The 15,327-nt window shown below is 43.8% G+C and overlaps 1 long non-coding RNA gene across 1 annotated transcript in view; it reads left to right on the top strand.

Annotated features, from left to right (window-relative positions):
• Window positions 1–10,025: 10,025 nt before the first annotated feature.
• LOC149858256 (uncharacterized) overlaps window positions 10,026–15,327 on the top strand; it is a 30,808-nt gene continuing 25,506 nt past the window's right edge. Inside the window, exon 1 of the long non-coding RNA XR_016443749.1 lies at window positions 10,026–10,173. This is a non-coding gene — a long non-coding RNA (uncharacterized LOC149858256). The remainder of the gene's footprint in view (window positions 10,174–15,327) is intronic.

The raw sequence follows: 15,327 nt of genomic DNA on the forward strand, positions 1-15,327 counted from the left end.
AACTTCGGATATGGCCTTAAAGCATAAAATATGTTCACATTTTAAATTTAAAATAGTACTAAAGAAAACACTGGGCCTTTCTGGTTGAGATTTGTGCATTATACTTGTCACAATCTATGACCATGAAACTAAGCTTAAGTTAAAATCTTACACGTTTAAATTAAAAATAATGAAGTTTACTTGAACACATGTTCAGGAGTTAAGTGGTAGCACAAAGAGGTCCCTTCCTCTTAACAGGGAAAAAAAAACATTAGCATAACTTATAATTACCATCACATTGTGAGCCAAGTTGGTTAGAGCATAAATGTGTCAGTAGTGACACTTTATATTAAATTATTCTTCAGATCCTGATGAAATTATAAACTTGATGTAAATGATCAAGTCACTAAAGAAATCTAGTACTCTAGTGGCTGTTAAAAACGTGTATAAAATAAACTCTTCCAGTTACTGCATCTTTTTCCAGACAATGTAAAAAAATCCTTGAAGTATTATGTCCTTGAAGTGTTATGCTTTTCCATTTAAAAATACGTATTTTAATAAGCTTTAGCTGTTTTCTCTTTAATTTTAGTTCAATAATCATCTGGTAAATTATCATATGCTAGCCATATGCAGGAAACTGCTATTTATAGGAAGACTTTTGACTTGCATTTCCTATTTTGTGAACATAACCTCATTTGTTAAAACTGCAAAATCCATTGTAATTTTGTCTTTAAAAATGCCTAAATCAATCTAAATTGGATGTCCATTTGGATAAATGAAGTTTTTAGTCCTATTTCCCCATTCCCCACTACCATGCTGATCTCCTCAGTCATGGAAATCATTTACTGGCTGCCATTAAGACCTGATGATTGATTTTTTTTCTAGCCCATTCTGGCCACACTAAAGTCAGTGAAAATGTTTTTCCACTGACTTTATAGGGAACAGGAATGAGCCTTTTCTTATAATTTTCTTGTAAGCATCTAAGCTCATCAGATTCTCCCATACTTCTTCTCCCCTTGAAGTTAATTGTAAAGCTTCCTATTGACTCCTGCAAGAGCAGAATTAGGCCATCAGTGAATAAGTCACTGCAATGCTCTGCAGGCATCAGAAAAAGGAATTTCCCATTGACAGAAAAATGGTATACAGAATAAAGTTGTTTTAAAAACAATTTATACTGAACCTAGCTTTGCAAAGGTGCTAAGAGTTAAATCCTAGAAGGGGCTGTTAACATACATAAGCATTGTAAATGGTTATTGTTATTGGGAAATATTGAAAATCAGCCCTCGTACATTTAAGTGCCATTTTCAAAAGGTCAGTTTATGAAGTGTGAGATGAAAGTCAATTTTTGTTACTCTTAGTTTTCTAGGGAAAAAATACAAAGAGTCATTAAGAATTCTCCTTAGAAATTATTTTTAAAACTCTGGTATGATTTAATTATGGAAACGCTACAGCTATTAACAGTAGCTTAACAATCAATGTGAAGTTTACAAGAACAGAAGTGGTCATTAAAAAGATGCCACTAAGTCTGTGAATTTAAGAAACGTTAAACAAAAAAAGTCTAGTATATTAAACAATGAGGTTATTTTATTATTCTTTTCCTTTTTTATTCCTTTTAAAGATTATAATGGTTAGGTAAAAAGGAAAGTAAAAATTATACATGTGCTGAAAAGAATGAACTACAAAGTAAGATTAAAGGAATTAGTTATCCAGAATGTCCCGGGGGCGGTGAGAAGAGGGACTGAGAAGCCCCACCCATGGGGCACAGTGCAGGAAAAAACATGAAAATAGAGAAGCAAACACAAACAGGTCATGAGGCACTACAGGGATTTGGGTGCAGGGCTAAAGGGTCTGGGGGTACAGGTAGTATTTTCTTCGATCCTCCCAGTCTCGGGTTATGGGCTGAGGAGGGAGAGGAGGATCCAGGTAGTGAGCCAAAGACTGTGGCACTGGTGTCATCGGGAAGGCTTCGGCTTCCATAACCACAGTCCTCTCCTGGAGAGAGAGGGAGTGAGCTGTTGGGAAGGGATGGTCTCCACCTCTCTCCATTGGGGAGGAGGCCCTTCTCAGCTAGACTGGCTGACATGCTCCACTGGGTTTTAAACTAAGCCCACCGAGGAATGGGGGGACTACTGCCACTGCTGGCCCACTGAATGGCCCTTGCAAAGCCAGCAGGCCAAGGCACATAAGGGATCCCACCCCAGCCCCAGCCCTGGAACAAAATGTAGGCAAGGCAAGGGTGCCTAATGGGACATTTGCATGTCTATACACAAATGCCAGGAGCCTGGGGAATAAACAGAAGTAACTTGTTCTCCTCCTAAATGCAAATAATTACAATGTCATTGGGATAACAGAGACCTGGTGGGATTCCACCCATGACTGGACCATGGGTATAGATGGCTATACCATGTAAAGGAGGGATCGAGTGGATAAGGAAAGCTACACATCCCTACAAGCTGACATTGACACCCACGGTGGACAACTTGAAACCCTCTGGATTAAAATCCATGGGGAATAAGGCACCAGGGAGACTATGGTGGGGGGTCTACTACAGACCCCCTACCCAGAGTCAAGACCTTGACCAGGAGTTCACCAGGGAATTGGATGAGGCTGCATGATCCCAGTAGATGGTTGTCATGGGAGACTTTAACTACCCAGACATCTTGTGGGAGGAGCACTCGGCCAAATCCCAATGGTCACAAAGCTTTCTCTCATGTGTGGACAACCTCTATCTGATGCAGTAAGTCTATGGGCCAACAAGAGGTAAAGTGCTGCTCGACCTCATACTGGCAACTGGGTACGACCCAATCAGAAACCTAACAATCAAAGGAAAGCTGAGTGACAGTGATCATGAATTGATCACCTTCACCATCTGTCATAAAAATGGCAAGTCAGTCAGTAATACAGAAGTCCTTGACTTCAGGAAAGCTGGCTTTGACAAGCTAAGAGGCTTTTCAGAAAGGCCCTAAAAGGCCACAACCCAATGGAGAGGGGAGTTCAAGATGAGTGGTTGCTCCTTAAGGGAACAATCCTGGTTGCACAAGCAAAGTCCATCCTGTCTCAGAGGAAAGGAAGCAAAAAGACACAGCAGCCCCCCTTGGACCTCCTCCATCTTAAAAAGAAGACCTACAAAGGATGAAGGACTAGAACCACCACCAAGGAGGAACACTCTGCTTTAGTCCAGACTTGCAGAGAGGAAATCAGGAAAGCCACGGCTGTGATGGAACTCCAGCTAGCTGTAAATATCAAGGAAAATAAAAAGTCCTTTTTTAGGTATGTGGGGAGCTGGAAGAATAGCAAAGGCAACATTGGACCCCTGCTAAGCCAGATGGGGCAACTGACAACTGATGCCCAGGAAAAAGTGAACTTGCTAAATGGGTACTTTATGTCAGTTTTTCACCAATTCGATGGGACGGCCCTGCACACTATAGGTCAGGGAAGCCTGGGTGAGGGAGATTCCTTGCCCTCCATCGAAGCTGACCTCATGAAGGAACACCTTGACAGGCTGGATACCTTGAAGTCAGCCAGCCCTGATGGGTTACACCCAAGGGTACTCAGGGAGCTGGTGAGCATCATAGCTCAGCCCCTGGCACAGATCTTTGAGAGCTCTTGGCACTCTAGTGAAGTGCCTGAAGATTGGAAGAGAGCCAATGTCGCCCCTACCTTCAAGAAAGGGAGGAAAGTAGATCCAGCAAACTACAGGCCCATCAGCCTGACCACTATCCTGGGGAAGGTATTGGAAAAGATTATCAAGGAGGCCATCCTTAACAGACTAGCTGAAGGCAATAGCCTGAGGGATACCCAGCATGGCTTTGTTGTGGGTAGGGCTTGCTTGATCCATATCATTTCCTTTTATGACCAGATGACTTATCACCTGGACAAGGGGGAAGAGATTAACGTTGTATACCTCAACTTTAAAAAAGCCTTCAATCTGGTATCCCATGATCACCTCTTTGCTAAACTAACTGTGGCCTTGACATCACCACGATCCGCTGGCTGGGGAACTGGCTCCGCAGTAGGACCCAGAGGGTGGTGGTTGATGGGAGCCATTCGTCTTGGTGTGCTCTGGCCAGTGGGGTCCCACAAGGCTCTGTCCTAGGGCCTATACTGTTTAACATCTTCATCAATGATGTGGACATTGGTGTCAGAAACATACTGGCCAAGTTCGCTGATGACACCAAACTCTGGGGTAAAGCATCCACACCTGAGGATAGGAGGGTTATCCAGGTGGATCTGGACAGACTCATAAAATGGGCGGCTGAGACCCTGATGGTGTTCAACACCAAAAAATGCAAGGTTCTCCACCTTAGGAGGAAAAGCCTGCACCATGCTTATAGGCTCAATAGTGCTACTGAGTTAGCACTACAGATGAAAGGGACTTCTGGGTCATGGTTGACCAAAAGATGAACATGAGCCTTCAGTGTGATGCTGTGGCTAGTAAAATGAGCAAAATGCTGGCTTGCATCCATAGATGCTTCTCAAGCAGATCCCAGGATATCATTTTCCCGCTGTACTCAGCCTTGGTGAGGCCGCAGCTGGAGTACTGTGTCCAGTTTTGGGCTCCACAATTCAAAAGGGATGTGGAGAAGCTTGAGGGGGTGCAGAGGAGAACCACATGCATGATCAGAGGTCAGGAAAACAGAACTTATGATGAGAGGCTGAGAGCTATGGGACTCTTCAGCCTGGAAAAACAGGCTCAGGGATGATCTGGTGGCCACCTATAAGTTTATCAGGTATGCTCATCAGGATCTGGGGAACATCTGTTCACCAAAGCCCCGCAAGGGATGACAAGATTGAACGGTCACAAACTCCACTGTGACTGATTCAGGTTGGACATAAGAAAGAACTTCTTCATTGTCTGACCCCCCAAGGTTTGGAATGGACTGCCACTGGAGGTGGTCCAAGCACCCACTTTGAACGCCTCCAAGACACATTTGGATGCTTATCTTGCTGGGATCCTATGATCCCTGCTAATTTCCTGTCCCTGGGGCAGGAGGCTGGACTCGATGATCCTCCAGAGTCCCTTCCAGCCCAAAAGGCTGTGAAATCTATTAAAAAATGCCACTGACCTGAAGGCAGAGTGATGTCAGATGGGTGAGAAGAGCCCACACAGTTTGCAAGTCACGCCTTTCTACAATTAAAGCTGGTGGGTGATGTCATGAAGATCAAGAAAGCTGGTGAGGATAAAAACAGCTGCCAGCAGCAAGTGAGGAGGTGGAGGCTCTCCATGCCGGCAAGGGATGGAGCTGGCACAAACTGGAAATGCCTGGATGATGGGTAACAGCAGAAGCAGCAAGTTTTCCTCGCACCGTGGGTGCCAAGGTCAAGCCCCAGGAAGGGAGGAGCACCAGGGGTGACTTCCTCCTAATACCGCTGAGGAGGTTTGGTGGTGGAGATGCCAAATGGCAGAACATCCGGAATGTTGACCTGGAGGAAGAGGCTGAGGCCAACCCCAGGGAAACAGAAGTTTTCCCACCCAGTCGCTCCCAGGTACCAGGTCAGGAAGCTGGGATGGGGGCAGAAAGGAAAGGGGGACCCCGTGAGACCAGTGTTGAGGGAGTGCTGCCAAGCACAAGCAGGAGAGCTGGGAAGGCCAGCCGGTAGAACACTGGATGGGAAGACACTTTTGGGTTTCTTTTTTTTTCTTTCCTTTGTTTGGTTTTCTTTACCCATGCTGGACAGGGGCATCCATACCAACCCCAGGAATAGAGCTGACCAGCTCAAGGGGGTTCCAGGCTTAGAGCCTGAACCAGCTGACTATCCTTCCCCAAGCTATATACAGTATAGGGCACGAGGAACATCCACAGTGGAGAGGTGGCTGTGTCAAGACATGGCATCCCTCCAGAGATTGGTGTAAGGCTGAGATGTAGGGGAGGTATAGACCCACAAACATCCCGCAAGCGGAGTGGTCATCCCTGGGGGGACTTTCGAAGCTACCCCCTCACTGATGTAACATTCAAAGACATGGCAGACAAGTTTGGGGGAGGCCAGAAGGACAACCAAAGCCCACCTCAGGGAATCCATGAAGCTAGGGAGCATATGTCCTCTACAGTTTGGACCAAGGCGGCACACGAGCGGGCATTTGAAGCCAGGCAGGTGCACAGAATTTAGAAATAAGCTAATGGTAGACAAAACAGGTTTAGAGTTTCCCACTATATAAAAAGCCTATTTCCTTTAATGGCACCCATCATCCCAAGAGAAATAACAACAGGTCAGTGACCTACTTTCCTCCTCCCTCTTTCTTCCTGATTAATTAAATGTATGATGTAAATTATTTAAATTAGCAAGTAGTCCAGAAGTGTGGAAGCAGCTGTGGATAGATAGGCCAAAACAGCAAGGCATTATCAGAAGAACAGGCCGTCAAAAGATACTGCACATGACATTCATATACCTTCTCCACAGAATGGCAGTTACCTTCCATAATTACTTTTCCCTTACACCCATTTTGGATGCACAGCACTTGACAGTGACCTACTGCTGCCAGCACTCTCATTAGATCCTTTCCTTTCCCATTCAAGTCCCTGCATCATCCTCATCCACTGTCACTGAATGTCGCAGGGCACCACAGTGTGCCTGCATCTTTAAGGGTAGAAGCCACCTAACAAAGGAACCTGGCAAGCTACACAGCTGCACGGGTGCAGGTTGCCTGAGTGTCAGGCTAACTAGGTAATTAGCCAGCACCTGCAGGCAGTCAGCTGACTAGAAGGAGTCAGATTCCAAGGAACTTATAAGCTCAGGGCTGGGGCTGTTGGATGCACTCTTTTTTTGGCAACTGCAGGGAGAAGGAGCTTCTTGCACAAGAGAGGTGCCCGATGCATCTGGCTGCCTGCTACGCTACCTCCAAATGCAGTAAGACTGCAGGGGCTCACAAGGTTCCCAGAGCTGAGGGTATGGTATTCTAAGGGTGGGAGTGTGCCCTCCTAAAGGGCCAGAGTGCTGCCTTTATTGTTAATATTATGTTATAGCCCATGGGGCTTAGGTTTGTGTTATTGTTTGAACTGGTGGATCGGGATGAGGCTAATAGGGTAGGAGGAGGCCTCATTGAGGCACTCTATTGTGTAGTACCCAGTGCCAGTGAGGTGCAAGCTGCAAGAGGCTGGAGAGCCCAGCTCCAGTGGGGTGCAAGCTGCAAAGGCTGGAGAACCCAGCACCAGAAGGGTGCTGTACACAAGGGCCAAAGACCCAGTGATGAGGAGATTGTGGGATAGTGTGTCAAAGCTGTGCCTGATGTAGTGGGGTCTAGGCTAGAAGGCCTAGCTATATCAAAGGGGTGGGGGCTGAGTAGGACGAGGCCCCAACAGAGAGCATAACAATAGTGCAAGGCATGGGGCATTGTAAACGGGAGCCACACAATTGGCCCAGAAGGCCTGAGGTGCCCTATGCATCACCATATTGAAGAGAGGCCAGATCTGTGAGCTTGAGTAAGCTTCAGCAGATTGGAACTAAGCGAAGACCCATGGGAAGCCTCCCAAGTTATTTTTCCAACAAAGACGTGGCAGATAAGAAGTAGCCCTGGGGGCAAAGCTTGCACAGGGGCATCATGCCCACCCCTGAGGCTCTCTCTCCATGACAGTAACTTAGAGTAGCAGTCACATAGTTTCCTTCCTGTCTTACAGCTCCTCCAAAATATCATGCAGCAGTAAGGTCATGCAGCAGTAAGGTCTAAGATTTCATTTGGCGTTTCCCCTCCTGGTCCTTGCTGCTTTCTCTAACCTCCTGCCAAACTTTTCCATCTTCCTCTTCCCTGCCAAATACAAAAGTTTAATTTCTCCCTCAAGTACTGCAGCCTTCAAACGCTTTCATACAATTTACTCACATATTCAGAATTAGTGGCAAGTAATGTTGTCTCACTTGGATAGTGAAGGAACTGAGAATACCACCTTTTCTGTTACCTACAGGGAGAAAGGGATGGGTCATTCCATTACTTTTGTCTTCTACTTCAACCCTTGGAGGCATCAAACTAACTGAGACTTACTTTTTCTAGTCAGGAGGATGAAGGATTCATGTGTGTGGCTGCAACACGTCTAGATATTTTTAATGTAATGCTTAGATTGCTAATTCTAAATTGGTATAAAGGAAATTGTCTGCCAACAGGCTTCCAAGTTAGGGTGATGATCCCCAGCTCAATATATTGAAATGGCTTCTTGCTCTCAAAATTTGTAACAGAAATCACATACAGCAGGGGGTGTCAGCCTGGGATATGCATAACCACAGGGGTATTTGAGAAGGCCCTAGGGATTATGCGTCGGCAGGCGGGGACAGAGCGCCTTTATGCATCATCCCGCACTGCCACACAGGTGCTGCCCACCTGGCCAGACATAGGGAGTGGCAGAAGCTTGCATGTGATGGCTGCCACCACTTGGCATCCAGCTGCGCACCAACCACCAGCCCCCGCTCCACGTCCAGCTGCATGCTACCTCTCCCTCCCCCCTGCTCTGCATCCGGCCAGCAGGGGTACACTGCCCCACCTCTGGACAGCAGGGGTACACTGATCCAAAAAGTTTGAAAACCCCTGACTTACAGTATAGGACATGCAATATGCTGTTTAGGATGTGGAGGGCATTTAAAATAATCTAAGGTAAAAGCATCATTCTTGCTATCATACTGGAGAAACTACAGGGAAGCAGGTGAGTTTGAGAAATTAGCTCTTGTAGTAATGTTGGGTGGGCAGATGAAAAATATCTCTATGCGGAGAAGTGATAGCTGGGAAATTTCTTTACAGGGTTTTGCTTGTTGCTAATATTGCCATGCTACACAGCAATGACAGCTATAAAGATTTTTTCTCAATGGGTTATCCTAGTCTCTTCTGCAACCTAGGTCTTTTTGGCAGGACAGAAAATTAAATCTAAGGATCTCTATCAGAAGTAGGCAGCAACCCTAAAACATAGCAAGCATGCTAATAGTATTTATCTTGTATTCAGAACAAGAGAACTGATAGTCATTTTTTGTAGAGATGTGTTAATACTACCTCATTCAGCTCCTTCTGAGCATTACTGCAATCACTGCTCATAAATTTCAGCTTCTGGAAGCACAGTTATAATCATATCTGCAGCGAAAGCAAGTCACCCACAGAGCATAGAACATAACTTCACAAGCAAACAGGACAATGAGGTGAATTAAGGGACTTTTAAAAAGAGGGAAACTACAATAAAAGCAAATAGATTGAAAGTCTAATGGTAGAATCACAGTTATGTATTATGGCCCTGGACATACAGCTCAAGACATTAACAACCTACCAGTGTGTATTTTACAAGATCAACCCATGTTTCTCCTTCTGTGCACTCATCACATCAGAACCCCTAAACATGTCCTACCCTACATACACAAATCTATGTCTGGAACTATTTTTTTCACTGTCATCATTACTATTTAACTAGTAACTTCAGCTATTTTCAAACCTCCTTTGTCCATCTCTGACTCCCCTTAAATTTCCCCCTCTGATTCACTGCAACTTAGCTCTGTAAAATGTTTTACTGAATGCTTTTTCTGTGGAAGATACTGTCTACAAAGCAGTGTTGTTCAATGCCTGCCCAAGGTCAGGTGGCTGGTTTGTTTCCCATGGCAGCTGTTTTGGTGCTGGCTATTGACAGCATGCCTCTAATCCTGGCTGCACAGCAAGTGACTGGAGAACTGGCAGAAGTTCGAATTAAAGCTCCAGGCCATCAGTCAAGAGCTATGGGTCACCCTGGCTTGCTGAGGCAGGGCCCAAAGGAGTTTTGTGTTTTGGTTCAGAGAGCATAAGTGTGGGAGATGCATCTGGACTGCAGAGGCCACCTTCAATAAAGTACATGGGAGGTTTGTGCCCTCTTCTCCCAGGGTCTATTAACAAAGTATGCATTTCTGTTCCATTTTTCAAGTTAATCTGTCAGGACAAGAAAAACAAAATGAGAAGTACCAGCTATTTTGTTTGGCATTTGATTTTTTTCACTTCCCCATTGCTATTCTGAGGGTGGAAAGAAGAGCTGACATGAGCAAAGTACTGAGAATCTGCTGTCTTCCTGCAGGACACTGGCAAACAATCATTTTGGCTTGGGAAACAACCAGAAGCATTGTTAAAACTGTCACTGAAATATGGGCAGAAGCTTGACAGTTGCACTGGGAGAACCAACTGTACCTGCTATACCAGTGTTTGTCTTCACAGCAGGGCTACAATGGCTCAGAGCAGTCCAGTGGGAACAGGCAATGTGCTTCACAGATGTAAGTACAGTGATGATTTGAATGCTTGTGCATTGCTACAAAAATTATTTTGCCAGCTGTTCACTAAGAGTTGCCCAAACTTGACTCCCATATAATACACCTGTATAACTGTGATGTGATGTAAATGCAGGTCTGGAACTGAACTCTGAAATGTCACTATTTATAAAAGCAAAGGCCTGTTGACTGTGTGAATCCACTCGTGCTCTTTTGCACATGTTTGAACAATACTGGGACAGTAGGTCTCATCAATACTTATTTTTAAAGTTTGAAAATATGATTGTTCAAGTTTTGACAATTCTTGACAAAATAAGTAACTGAAACAACTATTAGGTTAGGAAAATGCTATGGTGGATCTTTATCATGGTGAAAGAAATGACCACTGCATTTAAGACTGTGCAAAAAATTCCATTCTTAACCATGGCTTTCATCTATTTATTACTTTAAGGGTGCTGACAGAGATGAAAAAACCCACACAAACAGCACTTTACCAAAAGAGGCAGCACATTAGTTGGACCTGGCTCCACAGCATCTGTATAGATTGGGCGATCAGCAGGGCTTTTTGGTGTTTTTATCTAACAGCTATTGTATTAGGTATTAGACAAAAGCATCAAAAAGCCCCGCTGAAACGCCCAATCCATATAGGTGTTGGGTGAGCTGGGTCCAATTGCTGCAATGTCTCTTCTGGGCATGTACTGCACTAAGCACAGGGGAGGGGGATCACTAAGCATGTGGGGCGGGGATCACACTTGTAGGCAGCCAAAGTGACTGACTTACCTTTTGTGCTTAAATTTTCTCTCTTTGGTTTCCAGCTTAAATTTTTGGAAAATGTAACCTATTTTTGCAGCAGCTTGAAGTAGAAAGACTTAGATGTAAGCAGAAATCTGTAGTGTCACAGCCCTAATTAAGAATTATAACCAAAATTCTATTTGGTTTTATTTTGGCCTAAAATATTGAAAATTTCACTTACTACAGGTGCAGAGCATCTTATACAAAAATTCTCTTTTACACTCTAATATAAACCCAATTAAGTAAAGAGGCAGACTTTCCTTGGCTTTCCACCAACTTTGGTGGGCTTTAGATTAGACCTAAACTACTGAACTGCAGAAGGCCATCTGCATACTGCATATGTATGCTTTTAAGATACACAATATTTTTTACATGCAAAAAAGATCATAAGGGTCATTAGTATGAAAAATACACAGTGAAATATTTGTACACAAAATACTATGGATTAAATATAAAGAAGTAGAATAATAGTGAAAAATTGTTCCATCTCTGCTTTAGGACACCTACTGTAAATTTACAGCTTAGTTAGCTGTAGTTATGTGCCTCATTCTGTGAATTGCACCTAAAAAAAAGCTGGGCTGCTGGTTGAAAAAAATTTATAGTATGCAGCTGCTGTGAAAAGTATTAAAATACATAACTTAGAGAGAAACAGACTTATATAAAAAAACCAACAGTAAATCAATAGAGATATACTAGACCATTATGACAACAAAAAATGTGTAAGTATTCATGTCTGGAAAATATTGCAAGTGCCACAAAATACTGGAAGATGAAGTTCTGTTTGGGGGGTGAGTGAAGTATGATATTTAAAGTCTTCACAGTATGTCCTCCTGTAAACATTACTGTAATGCATAAACCTGAGGGATAGAGTTAAGTATGGGTACTGGGGGAGGGAGAAGGCGGGGAATGACATAATTTTGCTGTAACCTGCCCTCCAAGCATAATTTTTCAGTAACCTGCTCCAGTGCATCAATATTATTCTCCAAGTAATTTTAACCCTTTTTATTAGTAAAGGCATTTTTGCAAGTTTCACGCCTAGTCTGCTAAATCATTATAAAATAAATTTACCCCTTCTATTAGACACTGCTGTAGTGGATCTTATGTCAGTGGGTGCATCTACACAAGACACTAACTGCACAGTAGCCTAATAATATGCACAGTAGCTTGGCACAGCACAAACAGTGCTAATGTGCTAGTGTGCAGTATTATTAGGCTACTTCACAGTAACATCACTGAAAAGATGTGCTAGTTACTGCGCATTAATTTAGTACTTGGTTAGACAGGTACTAAATTAATGTACAGTAACTATGGCACACTAATAAATGTGCAAACATGCCCAGTATATTGTAGAAAAGCCTATATCTCCTGTTGCTCTGTGGGGTCAGGCCAACTCTCAGGATCTCAATATTGTACTGTTAGACAGGAAGGCATGGTGTACAATTGCACAGGCACACAAAAATCAATTAGGTGCATACACACACTCTAGGTGCATGCACCTCCACCAGGCGTACACGTGTGCGTGTGCGCGCATGCGCGCGCGCGCACACACACACACACACACACTACCAATTAAGGCACATACACATCCAAAATTACCAGCCTAGGCAAATGCACAGCTATCACCAATTCAAGCACCTACACACACTATACAGACCAAAATAAATTAGACCAGAATCAATTACCAATACCTGCACAGCCAATACACATAGATCACTAATTCATATATCATGTACACAGTGACATACATGTATATCTGTTCACATACATACCACTCACCTACACCTGCAGACAGCTGAGTTCCTAACTTGGGTGTTATGGTGTATATGTATGTGAAATACCTGGGGGATGGTTAAGGTAAGAGGGAGAGTGAAAGTGTAGGGGGTGAAAGTTGCCAGGACCGGGATTAGAACTGGTAGACTAGAGAGAGCTGGACTGAGGAGCCTAGTCTTGGGGTTACTTTAGGTTACTGCTAGTGGAGACTTAGATGAAGTTGCTGGTGCCAGGATTAGAACAGGCAAACTGGAGAGAAGTTGGGGTAACTTAAGGTTAATTGGTGTTAATTGAAAGCAGAAAGCCAGCAGAGCAAAGGAGCAACTCCAGGAAGAACCTGGAGGTTGGAGTCGGAGCAAGGAGGCTACAGGGGAGCCAAGAGGAACATGGAGAGAGGAAAACTGGGAGTTGGGCTGCAGTGGGGGGGGGAGGCTAGAGAATACAGAGAGAGAGAGTGAAAGAGAAGGCAGAGAGAGATAGGGATTGGAAAGAGGTGGCAAGAGGCAAAAAGTGGTGGGAACAGGGCTGAGAGCCGAGAGGGAGAGAGAGAGAGTGACAGACCAGAATTTAAGATAGGGAAGGGACCAGGTCTCAGTAAAACACAACCCAACTCAGGGTTACAAGTGATAGTGGTTTTATTGAAAAGAGGAGATGGTGACATGATATTTTCTTGGTTCCTTTGCACACACACACACACACAGACACCCACACAGACAATGGCAGCAGGGGTTAAAGAGGCTTCGTGCAGAACCCGAAGTCCAGGAGGAGAAAGAGAGAGTCCAAATTGAAGTAGGAAATATGCATGTGATATCTACCTATCCCAGGCTGAAAGTGGGTCCTCGATGGCCAGTCGGGGTCTCCTTCAGCTCAGTGTTGTCCAGAGGGGGGTCACCGGAAGGGCCTCTGGGGTGGATAGGTGGTGTGATATGGAACTGGTCTGGTCCAGATAGAAATGGCATTCCCAAGGAGTCAATCTTCACTACCCCTTTTATGGGATAGACTACCTGTGATCTGCTATGGGAGGGCCTGTCCAGGCAATGTCAGTCTTGTTCCAGAGGATTCCAGGTGTTCTTACTGAGCATGTGCAGCCTTGGCACAATGGTGGGTTGCCTCATCTTTTGTTTCTTGAATGCTGAGGGTGGTTCCAATGGCTGGGTCATTGGTCCAGGTATTGGTGTTGATGGTTCAGTCATTCAGAAGGAGCTATTTTTAGACCTACTGTCATTGTCTCTCAAGCACCCTCATTCATCCCCATTTATTCAGGAACCAAGTTACATAGGAGGGGTTGTATGAGTCATAGGTTACACAACTGGGCATGGGGAGAAGATGGAGTCTTGATATTGCAAGAAGGAAACTTGACATGACTTATGCTAACTTACATATATATGCCTAAAACAGTTCTCATACAATATAAAAACAGTAAAAAAATCAATACAAACATAATAATTCTCACTTATAAAACAGTGGATATCTGTATCAAAATAGCAGAGCACTTATCTGCAGAGGGGAGAGAAATAAAATGTACTACTTAAAATAAAATGTTAAAGCTTATCCTACATCTTAGCTTACTTATACTTATCTATAGGGAATAGAGAGGGAGAGACAAAGTCAGAAATAGTTGGGGAAGGGGAGGGAATAAAAAAATTAAAAAAAGAAAAACTGGCGGTTTTGCTACACTCCCACCTCTCTAAAGTATACACAGAACAAAAATGATAATATCTATAACCATCCTGTATTGATATTTTATTGTTCATATATACCAGTTACATCATACAGTCCCCCCTCATACAATCTCTTCCTTTTCCTCCAAAACACTTACCTCATCATTTCTGTTATTCGTTTATTGCCACTTCTACTAACATAAGCCCAGCCGAAACTCAAAAAAACAAAAACAAAAAAAAGGGGGGGGGAAGCAACATAAAAATCATAGAATTGACGTACATAATTATGGCAATTTTTATTGTTTATGGAACCCTTTCTCTATTTGGATTCTAAACTCTCCAGGGCAAAGGTTAACTATTACTCTGTGTTTACAGGGCCTTACACTGTGTGACCCTCTTTGCAGTCACAAGCACCAGCATGATAAACAAACAACAACCACGAAAACCTTCAGTACTAGAGAATGTCTTTGCCTGTCTTTTAGGGAGGGTGCACTACTACACACCCAGACTGATCAACATCAGCCTTTTTTTTTTAAGAAGTGGCATGAAAATGCTACGAAACTCCCTAGACAATGCCCAATGTCCCTGCCTTATGCCACAATGCAATGCTTTGATCAATGTTTATCACAGAAAATGGATCTGAAAAGCTCACTAGGTTAAAATACCTGGAAGACTCTCATGTTCTCTAACCTTGACTAAGCAAAACTGATCATTTTCCATGATGAACTGCACTGCAAAGTCTAGACTACTCTAAAACATAGTTATGCTGATTAAAACTTCAAGAAGCTTGGAATGGAAGCAAGGTTCTGAGCAAAGACCCTTCAGTCTCAGGCTAACATGCAGCTTCCATACAAGCTGCCTCAGGGGCTAGCATCCTCTGAATCACTATATACCTTGCATGCCTCTTGTACCACAGATTGGCATCCTATGGCTAAAT

This window comes from Crocodylus siamensis, chromosome 8 (assembly GCF_052110815.1).
Source record: "Crocodylus siamensis isolate JL-2025a chromosome 8, ASM5211081v1, whole genome shotgun sequence".
NCBI lineage: Eukaryota > Metazoa > Chordata > Crocodylia > Crocodylidae > Crocodylus > Crocodylus siamensis.